The 15,592-nt window shown below is 45.0% G+C and overlaps 1 long non-coding RNA gene across 1 annotated transcript in view; it reads right to left on the bottom strand.

Annotated features, from left to right (window-relative positions):
• The window catches only part of LOC146810997 (uncharacterized), a 184,692-nt gene extending 175,527 nt beyond the window's left edge, over positions 1 to 9,165 (bottom strand). The window contains exon 1 of the long non-coding RNA XR_014965765.1: positions 8,941 to 9,165. This is a non-coding gene — a long non-coding RNA (uncharacterized LOC146810997). The remainder of the gene's footprint in view (positions 1 to 8,940) is intronic.
• Between the last annotated feature and the right edge of the window lie 6,427 nt (positions 9,166 to 15,592).

The following is a 15,592-nucleotide window of genomic DNA, read 5'->3' as shown; positions in this document are numbered from 1 at the left end:
TGGCCAATCACCTCCCAGGGCGACTGGGTGATTCTCTTGCCGAATCTTGGCCCATATAGGTTGTGGCACTACATTGCCAAATAGCATTTCAATGTCTGCCAAATTCATGACACATGCTTGAACTGTCTGCGTTAATTCTTTGTAATAACCAGCAGGATTTTTACGCGGGTCCGGCAACGCTTGTTTTACTGCTAATACTTCGGCCCGCTTCCAAGGGATGTGTATCCACACTCTATGGAAATGTGCCGGAGCAGCTGCAATATTATTAGCCGCATCAGCTTGAACTGCTTCGCGCCATATGGGTGGAACTTTCCTCATCGGATATTGACCTCGTCTTTTCCTAGTAATCGGTGAACTATCAGAGTCCCTTGGTGCTCGAAGAGGAGAATCATCCCTATAAGCTAAAATCAGTTCTATCGCTTCCCTTACTTCTGAGCCTATCACCATTCCTGCGGCAAACTTTTGCTGAACATTTATCAAATCAGAGGGGACGGAATCTAAGTCATCATCATCCCATTCCTCACGCACAAGAGAACACATCACGTCAAAAACATAACGTTGAGTTGGTTCATTCCATTGCATAAAGGTATCTAACACTCTTCGTGCATCATACTTCGCAGCTTTCGACATCCACCTAAGAGCTGTCGAATCTAACATTTCTCGTTCCTGGGGACCAGGAAGCTGGCTACGTCTCTGTGTAGAGTCAGAAACGGGGGTCCCAATTAAAGACCTGTAGAGAGGAGTTAAGATATTAGTTACAGAGTCGGTTATTTTCCGACGAACGGAAAGCGGAGTCAGAATGTTTACAGGGTTCGGGAACAGGGCAGCTGGAGCAGATGAAATAGTAAGGGTGGGAGTAGCAGGTAAAGCAGTTTGCGAAACGACAGGCAAAGGCGGACTAGGCGACCCAGGAAGAGGGGGTGCCGAGGGAACATTAACCACGGGAAGGACAGGAGCTGGAATCAAAGGAAGTGGAACAACTATTCCAGGCTGACCAGCAGCTGGCTGTACAACAGGTAGTAACTGTGGTGCTGTAATACCCTGTGCATACGGTGGAGGTGATCTCAAAAGGTAAGACAACAGAGGATCCTTTTCATGGTCCTCTATCGGCTTAGCAGGACAAGATGGCAATACAGGGTAACATTTATCAATCGCCAAATTATGTTTTCTATTTGCCATCTCCATTGCTTTCTCAGTCTCGTTGACATGCAACTGCCTAGCAGACTCCATTAAAGTCAACCCTTTCTCTTTCTGTTCCTTTTTCGTCTTCCTAATATCTCTCTGTTTGGCTTCTTTACGCCATATGCGAAAAGAATCAAACATTGCCGGCCGGGCTTTCTTTTTAAACAACTTCATTTCTAGATTGTCTAGAATTTTAATTTCAAAGCTACCATGCGGTGGCCAACTAAGGACACTATTTTTTCTGGTATAACGGACCCATACTTCATTATAAGCAATAGGACCTACACCATGTTTACAATAGAGCTCATATGTAGGAGTTCCAATCGGAGGAACCGAACACGAATCCTCCAACCGGGAATCCCCGTTGCAACTTAACCAGGACAGGAAACAATTACTACTGTTAGTCATTATAAACTAAGGACAAATTCCAACCAAAATGCGCAAAGAACTTAGGCCTACCAAATGAACCAATACCAAGACAAAGATTATCTTAACAAGAGCAACCAATGATAATCTACGAATTCAAAAACAAACGTATCCAGAGCAAAACAAGAGCAATAAAGAACAACCAAACTGAGCGCAACCCACTTAATACTTAACTGAAATGTGGAAGACGTCACCAAGGAGAACCCGTCTACGTCTCGCCGTACTAAGGTCTGCACCTCGGGTCCAAGACAGGGCGACAGTCAGGGCAGCGGTCCGCTGTAGCCGTCTGGGAACGGGAACCCTCATGGAAGAGATCGTCGGGCCACTTTTACGACATACAGGGATCGATGAAGCGGGGTACCTCCCTCCGGAATCTTCACACGAAGCTCCTCGAACTTTTCAGGCTTTGGACCGGTACCGGATGACGTCGCTCTACGTTGGGCGCCAATTTGAGGTTCTGGACTTTTTAAGAGTCCAGAGGTGTCAGGGAAACAACACCCAAAGACCCCTGAGTTCCTTCCTGCCTTGGTGCACAAATAAACAGAGACGCGGGCTTCTCGATGGTGGCGTCAAAGAACAAGATTTATTTACTGCAGGGACACAGAAGTCATAGGAACCACACAGAGGCAGGATCTACGAGACTGTTCGAATTGCAAGAAGTGGGTTGCTCCTTAAATACACGAAATATGTCTTTAGGCAACATTACACGAATATTTCCCATGCCCAACCCGGTATCCCAAACAGACAATAAACAGACCTCAAACAATAATTAGTCGTAGGTTTTCGGTATTCGATCAAGTCTCCTTGTCAGTTTTCCATTCTTTGCCCGATCCTCCCCATCATAAAAATCGTAACCTCCCCATTGTAAAAGCCCAGAAGGAGAGGAGCAGAACCAGGTGCAAGGGATAGAAAAATAGGATAAGAGGTGTTTATGGATCGTAAATGGGCATGGCTACCGTATTCGGCCTCTCAATCAGGACAATGGACACGAGAACCAGTAAAGCAGGATTGGCCTTAGGCAGGGGAGGCAGTTTGATTCTGCCTAGTCATGCAGCGCCAGCTTTCTCGGGCTTGAGCTTACGTGTCCTTAACAAGGTGATTCTACCGGGGTCATTGCTCGTCCATTGACTATGTGAGGGCAAGAAACAAAATGGATGCCGTATCTAAAATGGATGCCATGATTTAACAACAGAATGCCCTATTTCTCAGTGAATTCATGCTAGTTGCGCAGCGAAAACACTGTCATGCTTATAATGGATCATTTACTGTTCATTGGTACCAAAATCGTGTCAGTACTACGATACCGAATACATGGGTTCGGATCGCTACAGAACCTCACCCCTAGCCAATCCTGGTGCTGCATGCAGCGTCAGGATTGGCTGGTCCACCGCGCAGAAGGGCAGGCAAAATGAGGCAATCCATTTATTGGGTGCCGTGCCGCGGGGTGGTGGCACTGCCGCCACCGCACTTATGTATGGACAATCACTGTGTGACTTCATGTGAAGCCATGCAATGATTGGCCATTTTCGGGTGGTGAGGTGACGTCAGGTCCAGGCTCAGGCTGAGGCTCGCAGCGCAGCGCAGCAGCAGGCCAACTCGACGTCCACGACTCCCTCACGGGTTTGCCGCTAATAGTAGTGTGTGTCGTGATTGAAGCCTGCCTCAGAATCGCATGCCCAGCTAACTGCGATTTGTGAATTTACTGAGCCAGGTAATCTATGTATTGTTGCTTGCTGGCCTGTGAGTGTTTTGGTGCTAGGCTAGCGCGGTCGGACCTCGTGACACACATCACATTGGAGGGCCTGGCTCAACTCCCCCCTGGTAGCTGGGCCCTGGGTAAAGATTAGAAGACCCGACGACCGGCTTAAATTGGGGCAGACTGGGGATGCGATGCCTGGGATCATGGGTAACAACAACAACATGAACTTCAACTTTATAAACAGTTTGCGGGACTCGGTCGGGAGTCAGTTAAAAAAGCCAATGCCAGAAGGTGTGTGACTCAAATCCTCTTTTAGTATTTTTGGAAAACAATGTGTTTGTCATGAATGGTGCAAGCGCCATGCACGTCAAAACTAAAACCGGTCTGCAATCCGGTGGTGGCCACAGAAACATGTTTTGGTACATTATTGGACCCCACAATTTACTTACAGTTTGAGGTTAGTGCAGTACAGCTGAAAATCATGAACCAAGTACTAAAAACATCATTCTCCACTGCATTATTACTTGACATTAAAAATAACACATCAACCTGGTTTCGTACAGGCGGAACACTCAGCAGTATGTTAGCAGCAACTTATAAATGACGCTATTAGCAGCATACATATAAAGTGCAAAGTGCGTATAAAAAAAACAGCATAGTCAGAAACAAATATTTTAAACTAAGATGCAATTATATTAATAAAAACAGGAATTATTAATCTTCCATTGTTTTCCTGGCTCGCATTGCGGCTTTAGGAAAAGCACTCAACCTAATGCAGATAATTGGAGTATTCAATAATTGCAAATTGCACAGGCCTGTACACATCTACGGTGCCCTGATGTTTTCATTAGGGATTTAGGAAAAAGACTTTGTGAATAAATGAATAATTACAAAAGAATATATAGTGCAGTAGTGATTGCAGAGAGACCCCGTTACAAGGACAAGTCCGAGTAGTACCTCCCAAGGCATCAATTGGCTTTCCAACGCCCATGGGCTGCCACACTGAGCCGGATCTAAATTGAAAAGGAGAGACCTTTCCCATTACGTTAATTCTAGAGAAAGGTAAAAAACAGGCTCTGTACTAGCGAGTGTCCGATAATAGATCATCACAGTACTTTACACCAACTCCTTTTGTAGCCTTTTTTCTGCAGAAAGTTCCAGAAAGAGGCTGTTTACCCATGATGTATCTTCTTACTTAAGATTCAAAGGAGACAAGAACAGGGAAGACAACTTCAACACCTGGAATGATGTAGAAATGTATTTCAGCCAAGAAATAGAACCCCAGTTATCCAAACTAAGACAACCTGAGATGACATCTCTACAGATCTTTGCTGGAGGATTCGTCCATATATTGACCCAGAATAACAAGCTCTGGGTGTGAAGCTGGAGGTAGCAGGGAGAAGCTGTAAAAACCATCTGCATATGCGATTTTTCTTGAGCTGAAGAGGGGAGCACTTATAGGATTCCCATATCCCTGCCCCTGAGAAATCAGTTGATTATGGAAGGTAGTCACTTGCTGGAGAGTATTGCTTAAGTTTTGTCTGTGTTGAGTTTCAGACAGTTGGCCTTCATCTAGCTGGTGACTTCAGACATGCATACAGTGAGGGCGCTCCGAATGCTGGATGTTTTGTCAGAGAGGGAAAGTATGAGCTAAGTTTCATTGGCATAGGAGATGATGTTGCTTCTTTGGATCTGGGTGATGTTAGCGAGAGATGCCATGTGGCGTTGAACAGTGTGGGGCTGAGGGAAGCAAAGCGCTTTAGCAAGCGGCCTCCTAACGAGAGACAATAAAAATGTTATGATAATGCTGATGGTTAATGTTCTTCCTGGAGAGAGATCAGAGTTTTGTCTAGTGGAAGTTTTGACTCATGGAAAGGTAGCACAGAAGGTTAATGTGCCTGCTGCAAAGAACATGTACCTGATGCAGATCACAAAATGCACATGATGTCAATAGGTCAGTGAGTCACTGCTTTTGTCAGAGAGATCCTTTTGTTACTTGCAGTTTGTAAGTTAAAATCCTAACATACAACAGTGAGCTATTATCTGTCATCTAAGAGCTGCATGCAAACTGCAAGGAATTAATTGGAGCGTTATGTTTTTTTCCCCCAGTCTCAGATTACCCTAGTGTTTCAAAAATAAATTGTTATCTTTTTATTTTCAGCACCTGGTAAAGCCTGACAACCTGAAACATTACCAAATTTTGGGGCAATTTTTCGGCGAAGAACAAGAGGCCCCACCTCCTTTGCTTCTCTTTCACCCCGTCTACGACCCAGCAAACACCAGTGTTAAAGGTAAGGAAACTGATGCTATATTTTTTTACATGGGAGTTAGGGCTATGTATGTGGTCACTCTCAAGGCTTTCAAACAGTGTCTGTTTCAGTGCCTCCAGCAACCATTATGGCACAGAGAGGCAGCAGGCAGTAAGACTGTATTTTTAGCAGTCATGTTGTGCAAAGGGGAGCTGTTGGAGATTTATTGCGGTACTGCACAAGATATATGTATTTATACTGAAATTTGATATTATTGCACCGCACTTTATATGTTGTACTTTGATTATTGACAGGTTTCTTTAATATATATTGGTAAGGCCAGCATCGGCATCATGAATACAGTACAAGAGCTGATTACAAGGTCATTCCAGGCACGGCCACTTGAAGAGAAACTACATTTAAAGCAATTAGGACCTCATCAGCCTGACATAAACCTACAGAAAACTTCCTAGGACAGAGAAAAAAAGTCCAAACGTACATTCTCAAACGCCTGGTACACAAAAGCTGATTGGCTTACAGGGTGCCCTTTAAGAAATTCTCTGCTCTGCTTCCCCTGCTTGCTGTTTGGTGGTGAGTTTTCTTGGACAAATCATGGAATAACAGACTTGAAGCATTTGTCGTAAAAAATAAAGAAGCATGCATACACAAGAAAGCATATGGAAAACCAGACGAGACTGGGAGTGTTGGGGGAAGACGCACCTGTTGAGCAGCAGATAAACGATGCATACCGCAAAACAATACAGAAACACAATGAAGCTGTTGATAGGAACAGACAGATTCTATCCAAAATAATTGATTGCATTTGTTTCTGTGGTGCTTTCGAACTGGCATTGCGAGGCCATGATGAATCAGAAAGTTCCTCAAAACCTGGGATCATCAGAGGCCTAGTGGATTTAATGGCAAGCATAGACAAGGAATTGGAAACACATTTAGCAAGTGCTACAGTGTTTAAGGGCACCTCTAAAACAATACAAAATGAACTCCTTGAGTGTATGCTCAAAATTATGAGAAGCCATATTGTGCAAGAGTTGCACAACACCGACTCTGTGGCTATTCAGGCTGATGACACCACCGATGTGGCCACTAAAACACAGTCCGTATTAGTGTTTCAGTACATTGACAATGAGAGAGAAGTTGTGGAGAGGTTCAATGGTTTCACACATTTAAGAGACTCTAGTGCAGAAACCATTACTGCAGCTATACTGTGTCAACTGAACTTAATTTTTCCAGAGCTGCCTCAAAAACAAAAACTTATCACACAAGGCTATGATGGTGCGTCCGTAATGAGTGGAAGCATTAGTGGAGTACAGAAAAGAATTCGAGATGTGTACCATAATGCTCATTATGTGAACTGTTACGCCCACCAACTTGATCTTATAATGCAACAGGCAGTATCAAAGATCACAGAGACACAAATTTTCTTGCAGGATGTAGGAGGCATGGCAGCATTTTTCTCACGTTCCCCCAAAAGAACGGAAGCACTTCATGAGATTGTGGCAAAAGCGTTCCAAGGGGATCCTCAACTTGTTGGAACTTTAACATCCGTACAGTCAACCTAATCTATGAACATAGGGAGGACCTTGAGAAATGTTTTGCCTCCATAGAAGCCAATAATGAGTTTGATTACAAAAGTCAAACTGAAGCCAGTGGCTTTGCTAGAACACTACAAGACAGAGAGTTTCAGTTCTTACTGTTTTTATTTCATGATATAATGGTTTCTGTGGACCTGTTATACCATCAGTTACAAGCACGAGAGATAGATACTGTCAAAGTGCAAGTATGTATGCTATGTTTGTACAAAGCATAAGCAAAGTGAGGGATGGGGTTGACAATTTAGACAGCAAACTGCCAGAGCATTCTACTTTTTCAAACCGCAGGAAAAACAGCACCACTCTGGTTCGAATTGCAAAGGAGATATGTGACATTGTAATTGTGCAGGCACAAGAACGTTTTTCATTCACTAAACATTTGGTGAGTGCCACATTATTGCAAACTGAAGAGTTTGCAAAATATGATGAATCCTTCCCGGAGCGTGCTCTGAATGAGGCTGTGGAAGCTTATCCAATGCTCAAAAAAGACCAGCTGAGAACTGAGTTGACTGTACTGTACGCAATGCCTGTGTACCGGAAGGCCACAAGTGCCTTTACTTTGCTGGCTTTAATACATAAACTTCATATGGAAAAGTCACTTAGAGAGACAGTGACTTTACTCAAAATTGTCATAACCACTCCTATGACAACATCCGAGTCTGAACGCTGTTTTTCAGCCTTAAAGAGGATTAAGACATTCCTCAGGAACACCATGCTTGAGGAAAGACTCAATGCTTTGGCAATGCTCTCTGTAGAGAGCAAGCTAGTTCAGAAAATCCCGGACTTTAACATGAAAGTTATTGACAAGTTTGCTGCTCTTAAAGAGAGACGTGCTGATTTCATTTACAAAAAGTAAACAATGTTGAATGCTGCTACTTTGCAACAAGTTTAGTTGTTTGTTAAATAAAAAACATCTGTGAGTGAGGTACTCAGAAATGCATTGTATCTCGAAGTCTGTTATGAAGCTCTGTGATTATACTGAATAAGCAGCTACCTATTTTATATGACATCTCTTTATTAATGTTATAACTGCACTTTCACAATTGCTTTATTAACCTCCCCGCTTTCTCAAATTTGCTTGAAAATGCACAATTTTTCTTCTCTTTTTTCAAAATTTTCGCGGGAGGAGAACCCCCCGAACCCCCCTTATGGTGGTTCGGGCTCGCTCGCTGCGCTCGCTTGCAACGGTGCAGTATACCAATTATTCTACGCCCCGCCACTTTCAAATGTCACCAGCCGCCCCTGGACATAAAATCCCTTTTTGTTGGAAAGGACATAAAACACCACAATAAAAGAGGTTGTAGGAGCTGAACAATGCTGTGCCTGTCAGCGCAGATGAATAGCTGGCAGGCAGAATACGGTTCATCAATCATGGAAAATGAGCCTGCGCTGGAGATGTAAGAATATAAAACTTGAGCAAAGCTGTGCCTGTCAGCGCAGATGTACAGTTGGCAGGCAATTCCAGAAGGTGAAAAGTGGGGGTGCAGGGTGATTACCTCAAAGCTGTGCTTGTCAGCGTAGAAAGACAGTTGGCAAACGACGCCATACACCAGGAAAAGTAGGGAAATCTTCCAGGAACACAAAGAAATATAAAGAAACTATGCACCAATGGAAGAAATCCAGCAGATGGCGCTGCGACTTCAAATATGTGAAAACAATGCAGTCTTCACAAGGATGGCTCACTGGAGGAAACGTGATTGAAAAGTCTGAAAGGCAGTCTTACAATCTTGGAAACCCCACAGTTAAAGGGGAAAACAGATGACAGACGCCTCACCTTTAGGCCAGTGTCCCACAGGAAAGCACCAATAGAAAGTCGCTTCACTTCTGACTGACCTCACTAGCAGGAATGCCGTGGAGCATGCGTCGCAATGAGACACCCTGAAGACGGATGACGAGACCACTGGAGGCGGAGCAGAAAATCACCTCAGGGCATGCGCCAACACAGGATCACTGACGGAAGAGCTCACAGTGATGAAAAACGCAGCTGGGCAAAACAGGGAAAGCTCCCAAGATGAAGACAGCCAAGCGATGTGAAAACTTGACACGAAGGCTGCAGAAGGTGAGGAGGAGCAATGAACAGTGCAGTAGGCTGGCAAAATCAGGGGAGAGGAACAGCACCTGCCCCCTGCGCAGCGATGTTGAAGTCCACTCGTCGCCAAATTGTTGTAAATTAATTCCAAGAGGCATGAAATAAGACGAAAAGGAAAGTTTATTTAAAAGCACAGTTCTTCTAACTGCCTAGCCTAGCGCTCCTCAGGTTAAGCCTGAACATTCTAAGTTGCACTCCAGATAGAATTCTTGGGAGAAACCACCCAGGGAGGGGGAAAAGGAGTGTACCAACAATCATTATTAAATATTAATAACATAAGATAAATGATGATAAAGAAATAAGAGGGAGATTATAACAGTAATCTGGGTAATTTATCACGAGTGCAGCTCATCACATACAATTAAACGCTAAAGGTACATTAAAGCATGGGGAAACAAATACATCAGTAAGACCAATGAGATGCAACTTGTGCATAGATACTGAACGCGAACAGTCCCGCCAAGTACCACGCATCAGGCATTAGACTAACGCATTTCAGTGTGGTGCTCTGCATCACAGCACTGAAATGCTTTGTCACGCATATGCGAGTGTCTCAGATGTCTCTGAAGCGCTGCCTAAAACTGCTTTTTGGAGTGTGTGGCAGCGCCGCTCGTGGCGTGCTCAGGCTGCTCTCGCAGCTTTGGCCTCTCTTGGTGACTCCTCGTTCAGTGGATTTTGTTTACAGTATTATATATGGGCAAGGTCAAAAATCGGCCCGGGCACACCCAAAAAAAGTGGCCCACATTTGCGTACTGCCTTTCTACAAAACACTGCTTCAGCGAAGTTTTATGAAAAGAAAGGGTGTGGGGGGCATCTTTTATTAACTTCATTTAGATTTTTAAAAAATGCAGAGATTAGTTCACACTGCTGAGTTACACATGAATGCAAGTGAGACCACTTCTGCTCAGTCCCCATGCCCCCGCTCAATCAGCATACATTAATGGGCTGGACCAGCGGAAGAAAGGGAGTGATACCTCTGCCCATCTGCCTATAGAAAGGCCACTCAGGCACCCGCTGGGCCGCTGGTGGCATCCTAACATCACAGACAGCTCCCAAGGTTGCCCGAAAAAGCAGCTCACAGCTAGAACTTGTCTACCGGCCCTTCGACACCGTCTCTCACAAGATCCTGCTGAGTAGGCTCGAGGACTTGGGTGTGGGAGGTGTTGTGCTGAAATGGCTAACATCCTATCTTTCGGACCGCACACAGCAGGTTTTCACCCCTCCCTATACCTCCCCTGCCAGATCACTTAAATGGGGACTTCCCCAGGGTTCTTCCCTGAGTCCGCTCCTTTTTAATATTTATTTTACCCCTTTGGCTAAGCTGATCGCTCAGACAGGGATTAAATCCACCTCCTATGCTGACGATATTCAGCTTCTTTTTACTTTTGACACCCCCTCAGCTTCTGCCTTTGATCCGCTGAAATCCTGCCTCAGGGACATTTCTAGCTGGATGGACGCTAACTCCCTCCGACTCAACGCAGGAAAAACGGAGATCCTGTTTTTTAACTCTCCATCTCCTTTGGACTCTAGCCTTTGGTGGCCAGACGATCTAAGCCAAGCCCCTCCCCCTAAAGACTCAGTGAAAAACTTAGGGGTACGTTGGGATAACCATCTTAGTTTCAGTAATCAGGTACAGACAGTGGCTGCTTCCTGTTTCGCTAAAATCAGGACCATTAAACGCCTTATTAACTACCTGCCGGCGGATTGCCGTAAAACTGTAATCCAGGCATTGATAATTTCCCATCTCGATTACGCTAATGCCCTCTATCTTGGTATCTCAGCAGGCCTGTGTCATAAACTTCAGACAGTCCAAAATGCTGCCGCTCGGCTTGTAGAGAGAATTCCTGCTAGACACCATGTCTCTCCACTTTTACGCAAACTGCACTGGCTACCCATTGCTAAAAGAAGTGTCTTCAAAGCAATGTCGCTGGCCTTCCGAGCCTCACAAGGCACCGGATCGGCACACCTGAAAAACATCTTGCGACCGTATGCCCACTCCAGGACATTGCGCTCCAACTCCCTATTCTTCTTGCACACTCCACGATTTAAACGAGTTCGTGCAGGTGGAAAAACCTTTGAGGTCTGTGCCTCTCAGTGCTGGAACAAGCTCCCGCTAGCTCTACGTACCAGCCAATCAGAATCAGCATTTCGTAAACTGCTGAAGACACACCTTTTCTCCTCCTAGACAGGTCCTCCATTTCTGGCTCTACTTTCCCAGAGTTCTCAGCGCCGGGACGCCCCGTTGGGGTAGCTGTGCGCTTTATAAAATACACAAATAAATAAATAAATAAATAAATTCTGCCATTTCCCGAGTGCTCCGTTACCAATCCGACCCTGTATATTGGCTTCCCCTACGTACATTTAACTATGTTATCACTGGAGTTTGGTTTTCAAAATACATTTACATGTTCACTTCACATCTTTCACACTTTAAATGTATTACACAAAGGAAAGAGGATGTGCCATAATAGAGACAGTGGCCGACTTTGAAGCTGGGGGCAGTGTTTGAGTCTCCGTGGTAGGCTCAACATCCTGTGACCCTTGGAAAATCACTTAATTTCACCAAGACTAAAACTCACTGTGCCTGTATATAATTCCACTGGTTCTCATGTCCTTCTATATGCAAGGCTGAAAACTTCATTTCCTTAATAATATAAAAATATTAAAGCACAAAAGAGTGGATAAGGCGTAACAGCTACAAACACAGCAACTAAAACAGACTGATTTCCAATTCGTAGCAGCAATGGTTATCCTTGCAGCTAAGCTAATGTGCTCTTTGATATAGGAAAGCAGCCACCTGTTCAATTCCCCTCCAGCACGCCTGACTTGTTCCTGTAATGCCCAGACCCCTGCAATAGAGGTGTGAGCGCTTTAAAGTCAAAAAAGGCACTATGGGAGGCCTAAAGGCTGCAGGCCACACAAGGGTGCTCTTCCACAACCTTTTCCGCCCCTTTTTATCCCGCCCACTCCAAACAGACTGTGTTTCAAAATCGGAGGAGGCACCTTTATTGCTTTTTGTCACCACGTTTCGCCTTTTTTAAATCTTTTTAAAAACTTGCATCTTTCGTATGTTTGTTAATAGGCAGCCTGTGTCACAGTTTTACAAGTATTTCTTTTATTCGATTAACCACCTGTGTTTTCTCCCTCCTCCTCAGTGTATGCCTAATTATTATGTTTTGCTTATATCTTTATGCATCCTTATGTCCTGCGATGTAATGCATTTTTTCTTTCCTTTGTGTATGTAAAGCGCTTTGATACCCACGGATCAAGCTAGTGCTATATAAAACTCATAAAATATAATAAAACAGTAAAATAAAAGATTAACTGTGTTACTACTGGACATCCCTGCTCTAACTTCATTTACTTACATATAGTCCACACCTCCTTCATATTTTATGCAAAGGAGAGAGGGTATGGCATTACAGCTGCCGTGGTTGTTTCAAAGCTGGGGACCGGGGTTCGAGTCTCGGTGTCAGCTCAACATCCTGTGATTCCGAGCAAATCACTCAATCGCTCCGTTTAAACAATACCTGTGTCCCTGTGTAATGCAGCTAGTAAAACGTGGTTTATATATATATTTCGCAGAAAAAATTATATTACTGTAAAAGGAACCTACAGGGTTATCTTGCTTATTTTAATACAATAAGCATTTAGGTTTGGATGTTGTACAAAAATGAAACAGATTTAACATTGGATATGGAAACATGTGATGGCCAGAGAGAAACAGTGAGACATCGAATCATTATATAGTGCAAAAAAACGGACCAAATATTTGTGACATGAATAACGCTTGACCAGCCTGCTTAAAGGGGTGCTCAGACTTAATTCCCTTACAGTGATTGGCCTCTCCGCTGAAGGCTTCTCTAATAAAAGAGACAACAGAAGTGCCTGTTCCAGAGCCCTCAAGTTTCGCGAGAAGCTCACAGAGTTTTCATCACAAGATCTGTGGCCCTGTTTTATCTTCTATAAAATCGGAACCACGAGTTCAGAATGCAGAGCCGAGACTGGGGCTGGATGAGCGCCTCATATGTAGACCTGAGAACCATGAGGCTCTGCACTAGCAATGGTGTATGCATGTGAACTGAGAGGGTTGAGGGGGCAGGGCGGAAACTATTGTTCAGCATTATGATTTTTCAGCACACTGGTTTTTGGAAACATGAAACTTTTTGAAAGGAGGTTGCGGGATAAGGCCTACTCTAATAAGGCCTACTCTAGGATGGCAAGCAGGGAGCAAGCTTTTGAAGGAGGATGGTGTGGCGCGGCGGCCAGTGTGGCTGACTTCGGAAAGTGGGCCTTCCGGTTCAAGCCCCAACTGTAGGCAGATCAGCTCAGCATCATGTGACTCTGGGCAATAGCTCACTTAGTCTCCCCGACGGCCCCCAGCGCCTTGAGACCTCTACGGCTGATTAGTTTGTGCTTTACAAATACCGGGTTCTAAGGATAGTAGGGAATGGGTGGGATAGGACGGAGTAGATACGAGGTTGCTGGCGGTTCTGTATCCTAAGTCAATTAAATGTCCAAAGAAATGAATGTGCCTGTCTGCTGTGTCCTCTCTGCAGCATCTCTCCCTGTGGTCGGGTTGGAGACTATATATGTTTATGGGGATGGCATTTTCTAGGCTTGTAGTAGGACCTATGGCAGCCTAAATAAGCCACATAGCATTCTGTCCTTTATTATGATTGGCCCGAAATAATACCTGTTATCTGTCCCACCCCTGCCTACAACAGCCCCTGGAATTAACAGTACAGGCTGCTCTGATTCCAGGGGGTGGCAGAATAACAGCATTTCCCATGGCAGTGAAAGGCAGCGCCCACAGACCTACTACCAACAGTAACTCTCCTACAAGTCTGGATTGAATTGAGGGCATCACCTTAAATAGACTGGCATAGCTGGTACTGAGTACCTGCACTTCTTTCATTTGGGAGAGACAGCACCGGCACTTCTCAGCACTGCTACAATGCTTTCAATGGGTGAGAATTGCCACTTCTCAGCAGCAAACAAGCACTTCTGCACAGATTGAGGGCCAAGAGCTTCTTGCTGAAGGGCAGGTTCTTTCATTTCTGTGTGGCCTGGACACATTGCGTGAGGTCTCGAGTAAGGGTTTGAAGTTAGTGAATGCCTGGAAGGATCCAGGGGCCCAGTGGGCAAAGGCTAGCCAAGGCAGGAATCCGTGTAATTGTCCTTCAGCCCAGTGGCACTACTAGGAGGCTGAGAAGAGAGTGCTGTTGGGGCTTCGCATCCGGTTTGGGCTGGGTCCCATGTGGGGCAGAGAGGCCCTGGAGTCCACAGTGTCGTTGTAATGCTCTGCAGCTTTAAGAGTTTCTCGCTGCTCAAATCGCTGTAATTCCTGATATTTATGTTTCCCTCATCTTCACTGCTGATTTTGCTGGCGAGAAAGTGTCACTCATAGTGGTTGAAATGTTACTTATAATAACACTGGAATTATGAAAATGTCCGCATAGAGGGCTGAACCCCTGGCAGCTGTGCCCGAAGAAGCAGTTTTTCTCCTGTCGGTGGCTGTAGAGAAAGGTTGACTCGAGCGAGGGAGTTGGAAGCCCTCCGTGGAAGAATAGTGTGGCGAGAATCGTTGATAACAGGGCGCGTGGGGCTCCAGACGTCAGTGACGTCTTTCAAACTATTTCCACATAGATATTGTGTAGACAGACGCACGAACAAGCCCTCGCTGCGAGGGTGCTGGGGACACGCTGAAACCAGCGCTGATTAGGGAAGAACGCTGCTCGGCTGAAGGCACGACACTGGCGCAAGGACCCGGATATCTCAGGAGAGCGGCCGTGATCATTCCTTCTAAAAGATTGTCTGCGACTTTCTGAGCCTAACATGACCTCACCTGCAGCTATGTTACACGTGCCACTTCCTTAGCAAATGGAACTTCCCTCAAATTAAAGTTTTGGGGGTCTCACATCCCGTCATTTCTCCTCAGTGGGAGACAAGCTGATGCGCTCGCGCTCTGGCAGTATCCCAACCGCGAATGCCCCTAACGCCCCCCCCCCCCCTCATTCCCACCGACCAAAAATGTCTCATCATAGATCTAGAGAATGTCTTATTTTGTATTCCTACGATGCATGAAAAGATGTGGGCTGTAATTCCACGCTTACATACCTAATTGGTGATATGTATGTCTCTCATCGCTTGGAAATATTGTATTGATCTTGACAAAATCAATAAAATGTGTTCCCCCCAAAAAACGATCTAGAGAGTGAAGCGAGGCAGTTTGAGCAAAAGTACTGCAAACGATGAGCGAAGAGCCCAGGGGTACTGCCACCAGGCGTCCGTGCTGAAGCATTCGTTGTCGCCTATGTTTACATTTACTGCACTA

This window comes from Triturus cristatus, chromosome 7, assembly GCF_964204655.1.
Source record: "Triturus cristatus chromosome 7, aTriCri1.1, whole genome shotgun sequence".
Lineage (NCBI taxonomy): Eukaryota > Metazoa > Chordata > Amphibia > Caudata > Salamandridae > Triturus > Triturus cristatus.
The sequence above is the reverse complement of the archived record's forward strand: the minus strand, read 5'-3'. Positions and strand labels throughout refer to the sequence as shown.